The following is a 21,965-nucleotide window of genomic DNA, read 5'->3' as shown; positions in this document are numbered from 1 at the left end:
TCAATAATATCCATAGAAAATTGAGTTATCGATTAATTATGAGGGTTTAATTCTCATACCGCAATAATAGGGAATACCGCAATAATGGGCAAATTACCCTACTGCCACCTCACCATGGTTACAATACACCGCAGCATCTACTAACTGCCTGTTGATCTTCCAAACCGTGCCAGCCTACTGCGAGATCTACACAAAACACAAACTCTCCGAAGATCGTTCCGCGCCGGTTCTAGCAGAGCAGCAAGCCAAGACTGAAGAATGTGGTTGAAATCTTGTTTTTACGATGTGGAAAAACTGGAATCGAGAGAGAAACGGAGACCAATGAAGAGGTTGGAATAAAAATGTCAATATCTACAACTACAGTTATATTTAGAGAGAAAGGCACGCAAACCACGAGGAGCTTCTTGTCGCCGCGCCAAAGCTGCGAGGAATCGATTGAACTTGACTGACTGTTTTGTGCAGAGAGAGAGATCGATAATTCGTGGTGGTGCGGTATCCGCGAATTGTACCCAAAGCGCGAATGATCGCCAACAGATTTGAGATGAATTTCGTTGTTTGTTTTCTTGAGCTACAAAACTATTATTGTACGCTGCAACTAAATGTTATGTCGGTTTCGTGACTTTCATTCAGAACAGCTTCACCCATGGAGGAGACTGTGACTGAGTGAACGAAGCCCGGAATGTTCTCCCCAGAGAAAAACATGTGAGTTGATTTGCTCGATCACAGTATTCTATCTTACGCTGGGAGTAAATACCATGCGATAACCATAAAAATTTGTAATGAGATTGTTATTGACCAATTTGAATGTATTGCTATTTTTGTCTTTTTCGCTTGTGAATTAATAACTAAAAAATAATACATCGGTCATTCCATACCAAGTGTCCAAAGAAAAGTATAAACTTGTAATCGCATATTAACGATTTCGACCAAATTTCGTTTGAACATTTACTTAAAGCACGCCAAAAGCCCATATTGTTTGCCTATCGGACCACCCCCAATGATCACAGATTTAACATTTCATTCTTATTTAGAATTTTAAAATTTTAAATCAATTTCTCGTCTAATGAGTATTTTTCGATCTCAAATTCTTGATTTCATACATAGTGTTTGTCAGATAAGTGTTTTCCTGTCGAAAACATTCAACTCTTCGAGGTGTTTTTAGCCAATCCCAAGAAATAACGTGTTAATCTCGGAATCCAAGTATGGTCACCGCAATGGCCGACTTGTGCCCCTACTCATGTTTTCAAAGGTGCTAAACTGGAGAAATAATTTTCATATGCTTCTGATCTTCTTATTTTAAGCTTTCTGCTAGTGCACAGAGCCAAACAAAAAGTGCACTGTTGTTGAATGCTTTCTTCGCGCCATGAAGTTTTAGTACAATCTTAGAAGTTATTCCAAACTGTTTCACCTTAAGGTGAAACATCTCGGAATCCAAAGATGGCCGGCACAATGGCCGACTTGTGCCCCTACTCACGTTTTCAAAGGCACTAAACTGGAGAAATAGTTGGCAAACGTTTCTGATCTTCTTATTTTAAGCTTTCTGCTAGTGCACAAAGCCAAAATAAAAGGTGCATTGTTGTTGGAAGCCTTTTTTATTCCGAGATTTGTGCCTGTGAAGTTTTAGTGCAATCTTAGAAGTTGATTCAAAACTGTTTCACCTTAAGAAAAAATGTCCGAATTTTCCTATGTAATCTCAAGAAATAGTGCATTTTGACGAAAAGTTTATAGCACAATGCATAGCTAAGGTTATTTTGAGCTAGTTGTGAAATAATACAAACAATAGACTGTAAACAAATACAACAGTATTCCCATCCATATTTTTTTGCTAAATAGTACAGTGTCCGTTAGATTTTCGAAAAATTTCGAAACGTGCAAAAATCAAACGGTTTTTTCATTGTGCATTTTTCTAACATAATATATTGTGAATTGAATTAAAAAGTCGTCCATACAAATTCTGACTAAAGTACAAATTTCACTCTAATAGTTAAAAACCCAAATTCATTGTCAAAACATGTGTTTTTAAGGGAATTTGATAGGAATGGTCGCTAAAACAAACAAAAAAGCGATATTTTCGACACATTATCAAAAACATAACTTTGCCATAGATTGTTGTCGTATATCAAAAATAATTAATTGGGTTCATATTCGTAACTGAACACGTTAGTGCATCACTGCTTGCGGGACCTTTGTTCGATTGAATGAATGGCATTTTTTATTTCTAAAGACACAAGTTTACTGTGTCCACCTAAAGTTTTGGAAGGTTTTTTTTTTCAAACGGAATTTTTATGTTGGGTTTCAAGCGAAATTGTGAAGAATTCTCTTATGTCTTTTGCGTTCCATCTTTGATAACTTTTGCAAATATGTATTAATCTTTATGAAATTTTTATCACTAAATAAACAATCTTTGCAGATTGGGAAACTTAGTTATCAATGGCCTTTAGGGCGAGATCATAAATTAAACGAGAAATGGTCATATGTTTCTGGTACTGTATTTCATATTCCTTTAATCCCACTGTACTCATTCTGACACTACGTCTCCACTGGGACTGATCCTGCTTCTCAGCTTAGTGTTCGATGAGTTCTTCCATCGTTTTTACCTTCAAGCTTTTCTTGTCAAATTTGCTATTTTTAGATTTGTATATTGTGTGGTAGGAACGATAATACTCTATGTCCAGGGAAGCCAAGCAAATTTGCATTACGAAAAAATCCTGAACCGATATGAATTTTCGAATCCAGAGTGAAGTACAAAGTAAAAGAAAAAGTTTGCATTTAGAAAACTGTGAACTCAAAAATCTATATAAGACAATAATGTTTTTGATAAATTTCTTACTTTTGTCATCTGCAAGCGTATACTTCGTTTTATCTTTTCAAACAGTGAGTTTGATGAACGATTACATCGATGAATTGACGTAAACACCAGGCCACTGTCATAGCTAAACTATCCGAATGAACACTCTGCAAACCGGGAGTTTCCTCGGATAAGTTGGTGTAGGGTAACTCGGTGTAATACGCCCCAACGGGACAATACGCCCCTCTTCATTTTCACGTATATATGATTACATATCTTAAATATTCGCGAAAAAATGATGTTGCGCATATATGTTCTTTAAAAAGTATAAACAATCAATAGAAATTCTAAAAATATCGAAAATCAGGTTTTTGGTTTAAAATTTTGCTTTTGATAAGCAAGCCTCAGGGGTGATGAAGCCCATTCTTTGCTATTGAACTTAATACAAAAACTTTTACCGGAAGACGACTGCTAATGAACCCTTTTAAGATTAGCAGTTGGCGGAATTCTCCTTGGAAACATTTCTACAACGCTGTGGACCATTTTTCTATAGTAGGGGCATATTGCCCGGGTTGTTTTGCAACGTAAACATTGGGACATTTCATTAAAAACATCGTGTACACTTTTTTGAAGCAACCTGGAAAGAGAAAGTTGCGTGCAGAGCATGACCAACTAAGTAAGCAACACATTAATATAGAAAACTTCAGAAGTGATGCATTTGCTACTGCGATAGAGCAGTTTTTCCTCAAGGGGGGCGTATTACACCTTTTTACCTTATGTTTTAATGTCAATGCATTTTCCTCTTATAGTTCAAATATTTCAGAATTCAGAACAAATAAGCGCTGTTCGCATGTTCAACCAGTGTATTATTAGTAGAGATGGTCGGGTTTTGCATTTTACAAACCCGAATCCGACCGGTACCCGAGACAATAATTGAAAAGCAAACCCAGACTCGACCCGATCCCAAAAAAAAAATATTGCTGTCAAACCCTAAACCGACCCGAAAAAATATGTGAGAAAACCCCGAGTCATGACAACTTCATCGTTTCAGATGCATGCGGGAGCCTTCAGGTTGTTATTTTATTCCCAATTCTCACCAAACCCGATCAAAATCCAATTTTTTTCAATTCTGAACCCGACCCGTACCCGAACGTTTTGTAGCCTTTTGAACCCGACCCGAATCCGAATAGTGTCAAATGGTCCAAAATGCCACTTTAAGGATTTGTGTCTTTTTCTCCTAATGAGATCCACATTTTAACGCCATTCGAAGTCCTAACAGTAACTTTACAATATTTGCTAGCTACCATCATGAAAACATTTCCCAGATTTGAGTTTATTTACGGGTTTAAATCATGTAGAAAAGTTGGTTAAAAATTGGGGGTGGTGCAAAATGACCAAATGGATGGGGTAAAATGCCATTTAGTATGCAGCACTAGTAGTTAGCAACCAAGTTTCTCCATGAGTTTTCTCTGTGGTATGGAAACGCTTATTCCTTAATGAAATCATCGGAAAACCTTAAAATTTAGACAAAAAAGTGAAAAATGTTGAATTTCACCAGAAAATAAAGGAGAAATCTATGAGTTTATGTCCAAGGGTTGTGGCGGCAACTCTTGGGTAAACATATTTTAACATCGTTTGGCAAAGAATACAAATTGAAACGATCTAGGACTGATTTAATGAGGTGAGCCATTTTACCCCATCAGTGCGTCTTAGACCATGTTCCCCTACGAAAAATTTCAAATTTTCACATTCGAATCCGTCATGTTCGGGTTCGGGTCGGGTTTCGGGTTTGAAAACCCGAGACTCGTCCATCTCTAATTATTCAGTAAAGAATTGTTATTATTAATATCTTTATCAACGATACTTGCAGTCCGAGGCTGGCTTAGGGAAAGAATGCATATCAATGAAAAAATGCACTTTGATCATATTGGCACTATGCAAATATGGCAGTATATTGTTCACAATCCAAATAATTCCAAACAGGGGATATATGACAATCAGATCTTGTTGTTGATATCAGTCTTTTTGATATTCTACTTAAGCAACCTGATCTATAAACAATCCCGTAAAAACTACTTTTTGCTGTTATTAGGTTTTGACGTTTTGAAGTTTACACGTACACGACGAAACACGTGTCAAATGTATAAATTGAAATTAAAAGTGCGAAAAGAAACCAAGCAGTTTCAATTTCAATTTGTACATTTGACACGTGTTTCGTCGTGTACATGTAAACTTCAAAACGTCAAAACCTTATAACAGCAAGATTCCTTAGGCGGGAATTGCCTATAACATGACCATTATTTAACTGTGCAATTAGTTTGATTAACTTGACGACGACGAATCACGTTAATATGGATGCGCTAGTGTCTATGCACGAAAAATCGCTAAAAGATAACGCGGAAAATATTTGTATGGTGAAATGCGTCTAACGAACTGTTTCTCAGAATTGGGTAGTATTTAAAAAAAAATTGATATCGATTATTAGTAATGATGATGGCTATCACACCTACCAAATATTTTTTCGAATAAAGCTTCCATTCACAAAATATTTGAAGTTAGATGCCTTTCCCCATACAAAATAAAATACGAAAACTTCTACTGATCAACTGTGGACATGAACGAAGCAGGTAATCCATTGGAAACTATCAGAAGATTGGCTGCACGCTTCCCGCCTCTTGCAAGATTTGTGTCAAAAAAGAGGCGCCATGATAAACCCTTCCCAAGTAACCACAAGCATTATACCATTGCATTAATTTGACCGAAAGTCAACATTTTTTGCATTAATTATGTTATCATGCATTTATTCAATAACTGCCAAGCAATGATGCATTTGATTAACATTATAAATGCTTTGTAGCATTATTTTAATTCAGCATTATGTTTAGCGTTTAGAGTGAATATACAGTTATGCTGTCATACAAGATTACGTAACCTCATTAAACGCACTCGAATCTGTAATAAATAAGTAAGACGATCGAGTACGTTCGCACTCGCATTATAAATGTCGATCATTTTCTCTCCCCAGAAATCTTTTCAATGCGCTAGGGCTTTGTTTTGTGTGTTGAGTCCTGTTATTTCCTCTACGAGAAAGAATAGTGATCAAATTCTTTCTATTGATGTTCAATTTGGTGAGGTAAGGAAATCACTGTTGTTCAATCGCCAAAGAGAATTCTTTCTATTCGTTAATAACTGGGCGAATAGTAATGGTTAACACACACATTGGCTTTGTTTATAAGGAACTTTTATCCTACCTTATCACATCAGCAGCTTTAGAATAGGACACCAACGCGCCAGGCATCCAGCACACCATCGTCCTAGTTGTGGGTTCGAATCCTGATTCCAACAATAAAAAAATCATTGAGGTGGTAAGAGAACCATTGAAAGGTAGCCAATGGACTCATTATTTTGTTTACTTTTAACGCATGCCCTACATATATAGTTGTGTGTTGATGCCAAACTCGGACGCGTTTGTTTTGGCTTACGTTTTTGCTCTATTACCGTTGAGTTTTTTTATTGTTTAATTTCTAAATCTGAATGTAAAATTGAAACTGACAACGCCAAAGCTAGCTCATCGTGAACAAGATCTGTTTTTGTAATATTGTGTCCCGAAATTTGCAATAATTCATCAAACCATGATCTGTGCGAAGTGCCATCTTCACATCGCAAAGGGAGAGCTGCCGTACATTGTGTGCAATGGATTGTGTAGCAGAATGTAGAGTAAAGTGGGGCAAAAGTTCGAGTGGGGTAAGAATTTCTTTTTAAGATTTCTAGCTCAATTCAAAACAAATCTTATAAATGTCATGGTGGTTCGAATGCTATTCAAGTAAGAGACTTTCAATTCAAATATCATAAAAATCGATTGAGATTTGGAAAAGTTATGGCTATTTGTTGTTTTTCGACGTGAATATTGTAATTTTTGGTCAAAATTTCGTTGCATGGAACCAATTGAAAATAAAATCTTTTTCAATATTTTATGTAAGGGCGTTTCTAGGCCTATCATAAGTTTGCTTTGAGGTGTATTAGTTTTTGCATAAATGCTTGAAAACAATTTTTGGCCCATAGTGGGGCAAAAGTTCGAATCAGCGGGGCAAAAGTTCGACCCATATATAAAATCACGGAAAAAATTAAAAATTGCCTAAAATCCACATATTATCTTTAAATTTAGTTAAATTTGTCGGATCGTGTGAAAACTGTCACCAAAATTTTACATTTCCACTTAGTTTTGCGAAAAACTGCTATTTTTGCGTACATTACAATTAACCCGGTTTTGGGCAATTTTTTGATGAAAATTTAGTGTGTATTTTTCGTCAAACTTAGGTTTACGGCTGGTGTAAAGAATGCCTGTCATAAAAGGATCGATATTTTGTGTTTTAGCCAGCGAACTTTTGCCCCACACTAGATTCGAACTCTTGCCCCACCGGTGGGGCAAAAGTTCGAATAAGACAATCAATTTTGAAACTGTTATAATCAAAAATGGGTAAATATTTTGACACAAGTTTGTTCAGCAAAATTATAGCCAATATGTTGAAGGTTCACTGTATGGTATTTGTTTTGTTTTAACTGCTATTGTTTTCCTGGAATCTTTGATTATACCACTAAGGTCGAACTTTTGCCCCACCTTACTCTACCATGCTAACTGTGTTGGACTGGATAAAGGCAAACTTGATGCGGTATCCCCGCCGAACAAAAACAGTTTTTGGTTGTGTGACGATTGTTTAAACGAATTTGTGAAGTGGAGAACGGACCAGAAGAAAGCAGATATCTCGATCGCCGATTCAAAATCCACACTGCAGCTTGAAGTCGAAGAGTTGAAAACAAAAGTGGCATCAATCATGTCAACGCTTTCTGCAAACGCAACGAACAACTCTGTTACTTCCGTGGATCGTCATTCAACCCCGTGCTCATCATCTCATCTTGAAAATGGAACCAGAGGGAGAGATCACAGTGGATTATCGTTTGCTCCTGATATTTCATCATGCTTATCCGATTCAGGAGTTGGCAATGGAGACTTTGAGCTACTGCTAACTAATATTGATGGAAGGGTAACTGAAAGTGAAATTCAGCACATGGTATCTAGATATTTAGACGTCTGCGAAACTGAATGCAAAAATGTAAGGAAGCTCGTACCGCGTTGGATTGATTGCAGTACATTGGATTATGTATCATTCAAAGTTATCCTAGATCACAAATGGAAACCTAAAGCGCTAAAATCATCTACATGGCCAGCAAATATAAAATTTCGCGAATTCGTCAAGAGAAATTGTACGTGGAAACCAGAATTATTGTAATCGTGATGATTGTAACATTGTCAATATTTCCTAATGTTTGAAGCGATTATGTTTTGTTTGCGTTAGAGTATTTTTGTATGTACGACCTTTTTTTTGTTAAACGACTGTAGTAATATTATGCCTTTCATTATGTTTACTTCATGTTCTGTAATAAGTTTTTTTTTTAATTAGTATAATCATTCAATTAGACTATAAAAGTCCGTTGGATTAATAAAGAATAAAGAATAAGAATAAGAATACATTATTTTAAGCTAATATACATCATGCACCCTAAAAATACAACCATAAATGCTTTAGTAGGGCTTGTGCATTAAAACTGCTTTACTAAGTATTGCATTAATTTGGTTGTTGTGTGGCCCTTTCCCACTTTAGTTATGCTTTATAAAGCTCTTAAAGATTATATCGCTTTAAAACAAAATCTAATAGCACACTATAGAGCAAACATAAAGTATTCATATATAGCTTCGTGGTTACTTGGGATAGCTGCGCTGTATGTAGGTAGGAGAAAGTTTAAACCGATGAATACTACTCCACTGATCAATGAAACCCTGATTTACGGTGAATAAAACTTTATTCGAATCAGCTGCATGATATGACCAAAAACGTGAGGAAAAGCACATCGATAAAAATATATCACTGTCCAAAAAGCTTCACATCGTCGTAGTTACAGAGTAAAAGATATTTTCAAGCTTTATTATTTTTCAGCAAATTTATAGACAGCCTGTAGCAACTATCATATTTACATAATGACAGTTATGTTAGCATTGTCCGAGGTTCAATAATACATGGACGCAGCAGTTCTCAACGTTTCTGAGTGCATTTAAGGAGACTTGGTAGCAATATTATTTATTTTCAGTAGATTGAGAAACACGTTAATAACTCAAATGGCATTTTCCATCAAAAGGGCACTACTATACCGCCGGACGGCCACGACAGCTCGGCTGCTTATTGATGGACGAGAAGCGCTCCCTGCCAATAATTAGCAGTAATTTCATGGTGGCAACACGCGAAACAGGTACTATGCATATTATAAACAAAAACGAGTTTCCTTCAGAGCGGAAAAGAATACAACATAAGGGAAAACGGTTGAATGAAGGAAGGAGAAAAAGCTACGGGAGTGAAACATCTCATTGAAAATTTTCCCGCCGGCTATCGTGCAACAAGATATAGCGCAATTTAATAACGAATGAAGAGAAGACTCTACGACAGCTTGCAGAAGCTAAGGTTTTAATCAAATCATCTTTTCCCCGGGACCTGGACCGGGATCGCATATCAATTCTTGAGACTATCAAAGTGCATACCGTTAGGCTAGCTGTGGCGTCGCTGATACTCTTCAGTGATTATCCTCCTTTTATTATTCAATACAAGTGGCCTTAATTGTTGGTTGAAGAGTTGTTTTTTTTTTTTCATCGATTAAAATTATGTTGAACTGGATTTCTACATTTCCAGATGTGTTTTCTAAGAGCACAGAAAAAAAAACTTGAAAGTAATCAGGTTTTTCTCTTAAATGAAAACATTTTTCTATAAAAACAGCAACACAGATTCAAGTTTTCCCAATTTATACAAATTTCAAAAACAAATGTGAATAGTTTTACATAAGTTAGCCGACATTATTTGAATCGCTATATATTTTGGACTCTCTAATCCATTTTCCAAACATTCCCAGTTTAAATCAAAATATCAACCTAATTCGAAACTCATATGGAAGTCTTGTCGTTCCAACATTTTCAAATTTTCAATGATCGTGGCTGCATCAAATGTCTTCAATTTGACATTTTGAAATAAGTATAACAGTTGAATTTTGAACCCTCTTTAGGAAGTTATGTTGGAGTTTTGTCCCTAACAATTGATAACATAGTTGAAAATTACAATTTTATGAAGGGGCCCAGATAGCCGTAGCGGTAAACGCGCAGCTATTCAGCAACACCAAGCTGAGGGTCGTGGGTTCGAATCCCACCGGTCGAGGATCTTTTCGGGTTGGAAATTTTCTCGACTTCCCAGGGCATAGAGTATATTCGTACCTGCCACACGATATACGCATGCAAAAATGGTCATTGGCATAGTAAGCTCTCAGTTAATAACTGTGGAAGTGCTCATAAGAACACTAAGCTGAGAAGCAGGCTCTGTCCCAGTAGGGACGTAACGCCAGAAAGAAGAAGAATAATGAAGCACTATATTCCATTATTTTGGACTCCCAATGCATTGTAGAACGTCAGAGAATATTATATAATAATTGCCTGGTGGTATTAAATTCGTTTGAAGACGAATTCTAAGACAAGCTTCGGTTAGTAACACAAGTTGCTGTAATCTGCAATGTCGTACTATTGAGCAAAAACTGAAATAATGGCAAAAAGCCAAAAGAAAAGTATTTCCCCGAAAGAATCAGAACTCTACACTAACAAGTAAGAAAGTGAATACCTCGCTAAGGTTAAACACCGGCCAAGCCAGTCTTCCGATTATGATCCTCAGAAACAACACAAAAAAAACATTTCCCTCCCAGATGCCATATGTCCGTGTCTGGCACGTGCTTCTACAAACGCTCCTTTTAACCAGTGCAGAAAGGGACGCAATTCGTTTATGTGTAAGGATCGCATTCATACGCAGCCCGTGATCATCGAAGCGGAAATCAGGTGTACAAACGAGTATATTCTATTGACGTTGAGCTCATTACTTCCTTTGCGATGGCGGGGCACCAGTCAGGATATAGGACAACATGTGTCTTCTCTTACTAGCTATCCCTCAGGTCGCCCGAGAGGGGAGCGCAATACGTTTTATATCATATTTCAGGCTTATTTCGTAAACTATCCATCCACCTGCTATGAATAGAACGATGAGACGAAAAAGAAAGACCTCGTTGCACATGTCATATGATTCATACATTCACAGAGCACTTGAGCGTAAACATGCTGACCGCATAGTCCGAAAACCGATAAACAAAACAAGTTGTTCCTTTTCAACACCCTCTGTGAACCTAACAACTGTTTGAGAGCGATCGGAAAGAAACATAAAAGGAATAACAATGTTTAGGTAGAACGAAAAATTTCATCCGTTGACCATCAGCGAATGTGGGGCAATGTTTTTCCAATGTTCTATTTAACATTTAAAATTTTAGACTTGGCACCCTTGGCACACTGCGCATAATAATTTGGGTGCTTAATTCCTGGCAGTAGGGGTACCGGGGGCAGTATGGACATCCGGGGCAGAATGGACACCTCTGTATCTTTGCATAGGCGAATACTTTTACACTTTTAATGCAAACAATATTTCAGTTGCCTATCGGAAGAGTAAACTATCCACTAAAATTTCAGAAAAAAAATGTTCAAAACATTGATTTTAAATCGAAAAATTGAGCATGATTTTATTTGGTTCGAAAATTATAACATTCACACCTCACTAAATAAGGTTTCAGAAGCAAATGACTGCAAGTTGACCGATATTGTAGCTCTTGATTGAATCTTCAATTATTTATGCAATATTCAAAAATATAGTAGATTTTTTCTGGTACTTTAAGACATTGAAAAATTTATATGGAAATTTCTTAGGGTAAGTGTTCCCTTAGTTGTGGGTGTTCCTATAGTTGCGGTAGTGCCGTTTTCACTGATTTTATTACACTAGCCACAGAACCAACACTGCCAATCGACGTATTGGCTTCTTGATACATGGAATAGTTGAAAAGACCACTCAAATTGCTTTAAAATTGATGAAATATCACTAAAATTTCTAAAACTTTACTTACTTGTACCAATAGTTGCGGTAAAGTGTTCTTATAGTGGAGGATCCGATAAGAAAACAACGGATACCGCAACTATAGGAACACAAATTAAAAATATACCGCAACTAAAGGAACAGTGTACCAATAGTGGAGGTATTATTTTTCACTGACATGCCGTGGATTACTGCGATGAAATCAATTTTCTCATTAAGTCAATGGTCGTTACTTCCCGTTACAACATAAACTAGTACATTAATAACGCTTCTTGAATGTAGGCGGTTCAATGAAGTTCAATCGTGCTTAGAACCTCCACTATTGGTACATCTACCCTATACTGTTGGGGCAATATGGACACCTGTTGGCAAAGTAGAGCTGGCACTTCAAAGAGGAAGAAATATAACTTCAAACACAAAATTATCCAAAAATATTTAGCATTCAATGCAATAATTATGAAGTGGAACCACAAATCGGTTGAAAATCGTCAATTCTTGATTAAAACTAACCTGGAGGCAATATTGAAAGCATCTCTACGAACAATGACGTAAATTGATTTTAATCATATTTTCAGTGGCACAGTGACCTGTCACCAGAGTTGCTAAATATCAATCATATCAGTTGATGGCTGATGCTCTAAAACTATCAATATCATTTGCGAGCTATCAATATCACTTTGATTTGATAACCAAAGGCAGTGATGCGACAGCGCACTCTAGATCATAATCACTGTAGAATGAGTGATCACGTGGTAATTAACCATGCTATTATTGTTTTTCAGTGACCAACATATAGTTTCAATCTATCTGAAGCACTGTCAAAAATATCGTACTGATAAATTGCCATTTTATGTGCTTAATTTAAGGCTAAACTTAACCCATCAGTGATATCCATAATCTATCGCCATCAATGCACTGGTGATGGAATAACCAGCATGATCTGATGGGATACAAAATGATCCGAATTGTATCGCAGTCGGCCTGTCGAAATCGGCAAATTTTAGGCGTTGATAGCGACAGCGAGCAACTCTGCCTGTCACTATGGTTTCCAGAATATGTGCTTCATTTTTCGAGGTTTTGAGAACGATCGCAGGACAATTTTCCTATAAACATTGAGGTGTCCATACTGCCCCATGGGGATGTCCACTTTGCCCCGCTAGCTTGATGGCGACTACCAAATATAAGCTTTTTTAAACCTTTTTTTGAAAACAAAATATTTTTTTCCTGGTTATGTAACCATGTTTAACAAATGCTCAAGAACTTTAAAAAGCAGACTGCACATAAAAAACAGTATAATATTCATGTTTTTACAGTCAAAATAGACAAATTCCTTAGAGTGTCCATACTGCCCCGTGTCCCCCTACAGCCCAAACGGGAAAGATTCCGCTTCTCAGATCAGCTGAGTTTTATTTTGTGCATGTTTATACCAAACTGGTATATAATCAGCATAGGAGGAAAATACCCTTCACCAATTTACGAAATTTAGAAACTAGTTTTTTTTGCTCAAAATTAAAGCAATGTTCATGAAAATCTATACCATTGCACTATGGGCCAGGGACGCAATCTGGCGGGATCCAATTAATAACTCGGTAACGAAGCGTTTCCGGCATTTGGTGTCTTCGGCAAAGTTTTCTGTAACAACGAGGACCATCGACTGACATAAACAGATAGTTCGTATATCTTCCGCATAGGTAGCGCCACAAATTAAAGACCTCCATATCCCTTGCATTGCCCAAAATTTTATGCCTTATAAGGTAATCTAGAATGCCGTGAAAAGTGTACTGCGATCTGTCAAACTTGGGTACCTTTTGCACTACCGAGGGACCAAATGCAGTACTAGAAGTGGTACCCAATCTGAGCTCGAGTGAGACGGACATGTTACAACTTTTTACTGTGACGTGCTAGAGACTTGACATGTTCGGCAAAGTATTCATTTTGATAAAATAAGCAACTCTCTCGAAGACGTCAAAATTCCACAGCCTATTGTTTTCAAGTTTTTGGCGAAATAAGGTCAAATTAGTGAAACAACGATTTTATCACCGAATTTGACATTTTTCTTAAGAACCATTTCATAAAATATTTTTTGCTGGTGAAAATATAACAATCACTATCTAAGGTGGAAAATTTTAAAAACACGACGCTCGAAAATTAAGAAATAATGTAAAAACTTGAAAAATAGTGCAATTTTTGAACCCTACTATCTCTAAAAGCTCAAAACATCGCAAGCTCAAATTTTTAGGCAACATAGAACAATATTAGATGAAACGGATGTCAAAATTTTAGAGAGGTATATTTTGGTGTTTTTGAGATATTTATATTTTTTATAATAATAATATTACTCAAATACAGTTAAATTTCGATGTAATGTAGATAAAAGTGTAGATTAAAACTGGGTACATGTATTATTTTTTCAATGATTCAAATGATATAGAATGCCATGAAAATTTTGATAATGTGTCAGTTGATTGTTGTCATCATGGCCCAAGGTGAGTAATTTATTTTGTGAATGTGTTACTTTTAATACGGAAAATCAAATTATAAAGCATATTCCTGTCGATATCTCTAAATACTCAAATTTCAGAGCGCACGATTTTTTGTTATGAGCTTGTAGATTTGTTTTAAGCGGGATGAACGTTGATCCTTGGATGTTTTGAAACAGAGGATACAAATCAAAGGTATCAGTTTGAAGATTCCTTCGACTTGGAGAACTATTAGATTGTTTGGTTTCCGGTGATTTGCTTAAATGGAAAGCTTCCAAAAACTGTAATAGGCGAATTCCAGATGAAATTCAAAGTCAACCTGTACTGTAGGCAGATATAATAATATCATGAAATAATAAAATGTATTTTTTCCACTAATTTTAAATTACACTTAAATATTTGCCACGAAAATATTAATCGCATAATGAAAAGAAAACCGTAGAAAATAAAAAAAAAATCAAAAACATCAAAATATGTTTCTTTGAAATTTTGGCATCCGTTTCATAAAGCATAGTTCTATTTTGCCTGAAAATTCGAGCTTGCGATTTTTTGCGTTTTTGGAGGTTTAAATGCTCTATTTTATATTTTTCAAGTTTTTTCATTATTTTTCAACTTTTATGGGTCGTGTATTTTGATACACGAATCTTATGTTCACCCTACTTGATGTCGAGTGATTTTGCATCCTAATTATACTATATCGTTGGGAAATTTAACTTTTTCTAAACATAACTTTTGCGTGAATTGAACAACATTGAGACACCTAAACAGAGGGGCAGGATGCACCACAAAAATGAGGCAAGATGCACCATCGCGTTTTAAAAGAATTTTTATCTATTTTTTTTTATTTCTTTATTATTGAGTCTTTCAGCCACAGGCTAGTTCGCCTCCAAAGGTAATTTTATTTATTATTATCGAAATCGAGTTTTGGATGCTTTTCACTTTCAAGATGAAACAATTGTGCATAAAAACGTTGGTAAAGACTTCAAATTACCAAACTTTCATGATTTTAGTTAATTTTGCAATGGATCGTTCTGCACCGACCAATGGAGTATGTGTTGCCCCAACCGAGAGTTTAACGGAAATATTCATATTTTCATCAGCCTTGAAATGGTAGTAAGGTAAATTCGTGCCCATCACGGAGAAAAAAATTGCTAAATACAACCAAATCTTAGTTGAATTCAACCTAAACTATAGGTCAAATTTTGCACAAACAAAATTTTAGTTTGCTTCGACTTTTTATGTTAGTTGAAACAAACTAAAATGTTGAGTTTTTGTTTGACAGATTCGCGTATAAATTCATTTGGTTGAATGTTAAAAACAACCAATATTTTGTTTGTTTCATTTGACAGTTCAATAAACAACAAAAATTTTAGGTTGTTTCAATCTAGCGCCATCAATTTGAAATTACCAATCATTAGCTCGAATCAAACAAAATTTGAAGTTGAATTTACCAATCATCGCAGCCGAAAGCCTGGTTCCATTATCCTCCCTCCATTCAAAGTAAAAACTAATCAAATTAATTGTAATGCGCATGCTTTCGATTGTATTTTTAATGAAATTTTTGACAATTATGGTTTTCAAGCATACATTCAGATTGTCATTTAATAATAATCACGATTCTGTATTCCTCAAGTGGCCATCAACTTCCAAGCATGCGTTGGTTGCATTCCCACTGATCTGTTTAAAAGATTAATTATTGCAATACTATGCGCGTATCAAAAAACAGTTCATAAAATCAACTACATTTGAAGCTTTACCTACCTATAAAATAGACTGTGCTCCTCGTTGCGCCATATTTCAAAGCGTGGAATAGTAAAATCTTTCGTTTCAGTACGCCTGCCACCTAGAACTAGCTGCTACTTAATTTGCGTTTTGACACTGATCATTAGCATCTTACCTTACAAGTTTATTGATGAATCAATCACAGTCTGATGCATAAAACTTATGAAACATTGGATTATTTTTGATACGCATAATTTAATGCAGCAAAGACACGATACAAAATAGGTTTAAGACAAAAAATGAGAACAATATTCACATACACAATGAATCTTCGATTCAAAGCGTGTTTTTGTTCAAACAACCTGAAATTTTAGTTTGAGTTGACTCGTCTACAACAAGCTAAGGTAGTGCTATTTGTTTGAAAACAACTAAAATATTAGTTTGAAACAAACTTCATCCATTTTGAAATGCTGATATGATCTTAATTTGTAACAACATACTTTACTGGTTTGTTTGAAACAAAACTGTGACTTTAAAACTACTAAATGAGGTTTGAAAACTATCAAATTATTAGTTTGAATTTCAACAAAAAAAATAGTTGTTTCAAACTTGGCTGATTTTTCTGTGAAAGATAAATGCCATATTGAAGATTTGTGTGGTTTTAAGGCCATCCACATTTTAAGGCCATCCGAAGTCTCAACAGTAGCTTTAAAATATTTGCTAGCCATCACCATGAAAATATTTCCCAAATTTGAGCTTTGTTACGATTTTAAATCGTGTCAAAAAGTTGCTTCAAAAATGGGGGGGGGGGTTCAAAATGACCGGATGGATGGGGTAGAATGCCATTTAGTATGGAGAACGAAAAGTTAGCAATCAAGCTTCTCCATGAGTTTGCTATGTGACATGGAAACGCTTATTCGTTAATAAATTCGTCGAAAAAGCTTAAAACTTAGACAAAAAAGTAAAAAAAAAATGTTGAATTTCACCGGGAAATTGAAGGAAAATCTTTGAGTTTATGTCCAAGGGTTGTAACGTCAACTCTTGGGTAAACATATTTTAACATCGTTTGGCAGAGGAATACAGATTGAAGCATTCTAGGAATGATCCAATGAGTTGAGCCATTTTACCTTTTTATGTTTTATGGACAGCGGGTAAATATGCGTAGAACGGTAGGGGGAGATACCCCAGTACCGGACACTTAAGCCACTAAATTCATAGTTAAAAATATTGGTTTTATGTAATCCTGTTACCCATTTATGATAAATATTATCATTTTTGTAGCATATAAAAATAAATCTTAAAATATAAATATGAATTTTGACATATCATTTTGATGACGTATTCTAGTACCAAATCGGCCAATCATGATAACACGGTAAAAAATAAGCACCATGCTATCAATAGTTCTGCACTTGGATTTGCACTACTGTTGAATCTTGACAAAATCAAGGTAACAGCACTTAAATTCAACGTTGCATGTTTTGATTTGAAATAAAAAAAAAGTTAAAATAAATATTTCCGCCTGATCCAGATTTGAACCACCAACCTTCGGAGTGCAGGTTTAGTGTCTTACCTCGACACCAACTCGCATCTGTTGAAAGGGATCGAATTGATCTCAATTACTTTCTACAACGAGCTGTCAATGATTGCTTTCATACAAAAGGCATGATGTTCAAAATCAACGACTTTTCACTTCAGAGTCTAGTTCTAGAGACAGTAGAGCAAATCCAAAGTTGAAACTCTTTAAATCATGGTGATTAGTGTTTTGAATTGAGTCAAGTGATAACTCTATAGGGGGGTCTCGTAGCCTCGAGGTTACGCTTTCGCTTCGTATGCGGAAGGTCATGGGTTCGATTCCCAATCCCCCCACACAAAAAAAACTCCGTCCAGCCACCAGAAGACGCCGCACGAAGGACTGTGTATTGGGGAACACAACCATCCTTCGTCAGTATCAGATGGTGACTGAGACACACTGACCCTCTTTGTAGGCTGTTGCCTCACACGACACATATACATGGCAAAATGAACCACCGCACACCAATGGACTTCGATATGGATATGGATTGGACCAACGGCAGCACTCTCCTCTACCTGCTCGGTATGAGAGAAATAGCAATAAGAACTATAAATAGATTCTGTATATATGATCCTCGGCATAGTAGTGGCCAAGTGCACGGAGTGCCTAACAAATAAAAGCAAGGAAAAAAAAAAAAAAAAAAAAAAAAGTGATAACTCTATTCAATCGAACGTGCTGATTTTTTACCGTGAACGTATACCCCCATTAAATTGAACGGTACCTCATGCAAACAATCGCGGTTCATTTTTAATTTGAACATCTAGCCACTCTAGAATCGTGTATCTGGTTACCTCTTTAACTGTTTTGTTTTGATTCTGCATTCCGTTGCACAGCGTTCCATTCCACTTTACTCCGTTCCATGAGCTAGATGACGCTCAAACCATTTTTAATCTGAACGATGTGCAAATTGGCGGGGTACAAATTAAAAAGTGTTCAGATTAAATGTGGTAAAACCAACGGGGGTGCTCGGTATGTAGCTCCCAATACCGGACACAAACAGAAAATGGCTCGATTTCTGTAAATTTGTACGTGATGGAATGTTTTTACGCCAGAAATATCAACATTTACAACAACAATTTGAGTTTTACTTAGTTGCAAGTTGTCCATCAAAACCCTCTTTCCTATGCGATGAAAAATATCACATTTTGCGATGTTGTTCTGAATGTTCATCATTCTTCTTTTTTACATGTAATGGTATCAAACAATCGACGGAATTTATAATCAATTAATGTATTTTGAGACACTGATGCAAAAATTACAGATATCAAGCTGTCCAAAACTGGGAGACAGGAGGTGCTAGACCAAAATTGTAGTTTGTCCACATTTAGTTTAAATATGGTACAAATATATTCAACTTTCTAATTATGATTATATTCGATCATGCTTGCGTGATCCAAACTATTTTTTCATATTCAAAATCATTATTTATTTATTTATTTGTCATCGTCTTGAATCATAAAAACAATTCCCCAGACTGTAGCTTATTCTAAGTTCCTTATCCTATTCTTGAATACATACTTTGAGATATTGAAATCAAAAACAGCACTCACATTATTAAACGAACGAAAACATTTATCCAACAGATTATTATATCCGTAGGAAGTCCTATGACGTCTAACAAACAGCAGATCACGTTCACGGAATTGACGAGATGGAGCATACAGGGACACATTAAGTAGCAACAATGGACAATCAACATTACCTACTAATAAGTCGAAAACAAAAAGTCTCTGCAATTTAGTAGAGATGGCCGGGTCTCGGGTTTTCAAACCCGAAATCCGACCCGAACCCGTCGGGTCGGGTCGGGTTCGGGTTTGAAAATTTGAAATATTTCGGGTTCGGGTCGGGTTTGAAGGCTACAAAATATTCGGATACGGGTCGGGTTCGGGCTTGAAAAAAGTCGGGTTTAGTCGGGTTTGGGTCGGGTTTGATGAGAATTGTGAACAGAGTAACAATCTAAAAGCTTTCGTATGCATCAGAAACGATGAATATATCATCATTTCCAACTCGGGTTTTATTCGGGTTTTTCTTTGAAAACTTTTTCGGGTCGGGTTCGGGTTTGAATAGCAATATTTTTTCGGGTTTGGGTCGGGTCCGGGTTTGATTTACAATTATTGTCTCGGGTTCGGGTCGGGTCCGGGTTTGAAGAAATTAAATTAGTCGGGTACGGGTCGGGTTCGGGTTTGAAAAATGTCAACCCCGACCATCTCTACAATGTAGCTCTTCTTGCCGAGAGTGTTTCCAGAGCGACGAGGTTGCAGCGGCTTGTGTAATCCGGGAGATCAGTTGGATGTGTCCAGGGCAGCTGGCGAAGAGCGTATCGAATGAAGCAGCGTTGAACTCTTCCCATCCGGATAATCTGCGTCGCATGATGCGGTAACCACACGCAGACGGCGTTTTCCAAAATGCTTCGGAATTGCGAGCAATATAACGATTTAATAGTGTAGATATCTTTGAAGTGTTTGGTACAAAGCCGAATAAATCCAAGGACAGCAAACCCTTTAGCTGTGGCAATGCTTATGTGTTCGTTGAACTGTAATTTGCTGTCAACGGTGACACTGAGATCGCAAATGGATTCGACGCGCTTCAAAATTTCTGATCCAATAGAGTATTCGAATTCAATTCGTGACTGTTTTCGGGTGAAGGTAATACACTTGCACTTTTTGGTGTTCAATTCCATGCCGTTTTCGATACACCACTGCTCTGCCCATAACTGCATAACAGTCACACTCGACATTTTTGACAAATTGGAGTCAATACCATGGAGTCATCAAATGATAAATACTTTCGATCAACTTACTGAAATCTGTGAGGTTGTTCTAGAAAATTCGAAAAAAATACCAAGTTGTTTTGTCACATTGGCTATTATAACCGCATAACAGTCACATTGAGATTGTCAATGAGCCTCGTAATGTAATAGCAATGAAAATTCTATCGGAATTATTTTCTGACTATTCATCTAGTATGCGATATGAGTTGTACAAAATATCAGCCTCAAATAAGCACTATTGAGTTCCTGGTAATTTTTAGAAATTTTAGTTTTCTCCCATATTGCCATAAAATGCACACTTGGTATTCCATTTGCTCAATGCCTACTTTTGTCGAATGTTACAAATATGCAATTATGGGCAGTGCTGAAGCTCGTCTATATCGGCTTGAAGCACGCAGCATTCGGGAATAGACGAGATTGTTCGATATATCTTCAGATTGTCGGCGAAGAGCACTTTGCCTGATTTCAAGCGAAAGCAGAGATCATTCACAAACAGAACAAATACTAGCGGTCCAATGACGCTGCTTTGTGGGACGCAAGATGTCATGGGGAAATCACGAGATCGTGTGCCGTTGAAATTGACACCTAGTCGGTGAATAGAGGCGGCCATTTTGTAAACGGCCTGAAGTTAAGGAGTCGAAGGGCAGTGTGAAGGGGAGTAAAGCCAGTCGGCCGTCCACCCCAAACGAGACCATGAAGAAGAAGGTGAAGTACTCGCCGACCATCAGAGTTTCTCTGGAGGGTACCCCCGTTGGTTTGACCACATTTAATCTCAACACTTTTTAATTTGTACCCCGCTAATATGCACATCGTTCTGATCTGATTAAAAACGGTTCAAACGTCATTTAGCTTATGGAACAGACTAAAGTGAAATGAAAAGCTGGAACGGAACGCAGAATCAATACAAACCAGTGAAAAGGGTAACCAAAAACACGATTCTAGGGTGACTAGAAGTTCAAATTAAAAATTAACCCCGATGGGTTAGGGTAGATGTACCAATAGTGGAGGTACCAAGCACGATTGAACTTCATCTAAACGCCCAAATTCAAGATGCCTAATTTATGTATTGCTGTTTGCATTTGAGGAGCAAATCTTGACTAAACGTCCTCCAAATGCGGTAACACAAAACAATCAAAGAACACCTAGCAACGATTAAATAAATCACCGCCGCCCTAGCAAGATAGATCGATTTTTGACATCGCATTTCTTGTGAAAAATCTTACCGCGTTTGTTGTTCCCGCATTTGATATTTGCATTTCAAATGCACACAGCAATACATGTTAATGTTGTAACTAGAAATCCTTTATAAGAGAGATTCGCGGAAGCTGACATTTCTGTCAAAGTGTGAGCCAATCGAGCAGCGAGAGCTGTCAAAGTGTGAGCCAAACGAACATGCGTTATGTTTGTTTTGAACTTTCTTGAGGAGTAATGTAATCTGCTTGAAATTATTTCGGTAAAAGTAATTTTGCATGAAGCCAAAAAATGAAATGTTTTACTTTTTTGAATTTTTGTCAATGCGATTTTTAGTTTTTGATTTTTTCGGCTGTTTATCAGGTTTGATATGAAGCTCAAAGATCTATAACGAAACAAAATACACTTTATAGCAATGAGGAAGTCATGTCCGTGTTACAATATT

The 21,965-nt window shown here is 36.6% G+C and overlaps 1 protein-coding gene across 1 annotated transcript in view; it reads right to left on the bottom strand.

Annotated features, from left to right (window-relative positions):
* Positions 1 to 21,965, bottom strand: part of LOC5568863 — a 104,164-nt gene that overhangs the window by 34,408 nt on the left and 47,791 nt on the right. Inside the window, exon 2 of the mRNA XM_001652539.2 lies at positions 114 to 294. The gene's annotated coding sequence lies outside the window, so the exon portion shown is untranslated. The remainder of the gene's footprint in view (positions 1 to 113; positions 295 to 21,965) is intronic.

Source organism: Aedes aegypti, chromosome 3 (assembly GCF_002204515.2).
Source record: "Aedes aegypti strain LVP_AGWG chromosome 3, AaegL5.0 Primary Assembly, whole genome shotgun sequence".
NCBI lineage: Eukaryota > Metazoa > Arthropoda > Insecta > Diptera > Culicidae > Aedes > Aedes aegypti.
This window is presented reverse-complemented; position numbering and strand designations above follow the sequence as displayed.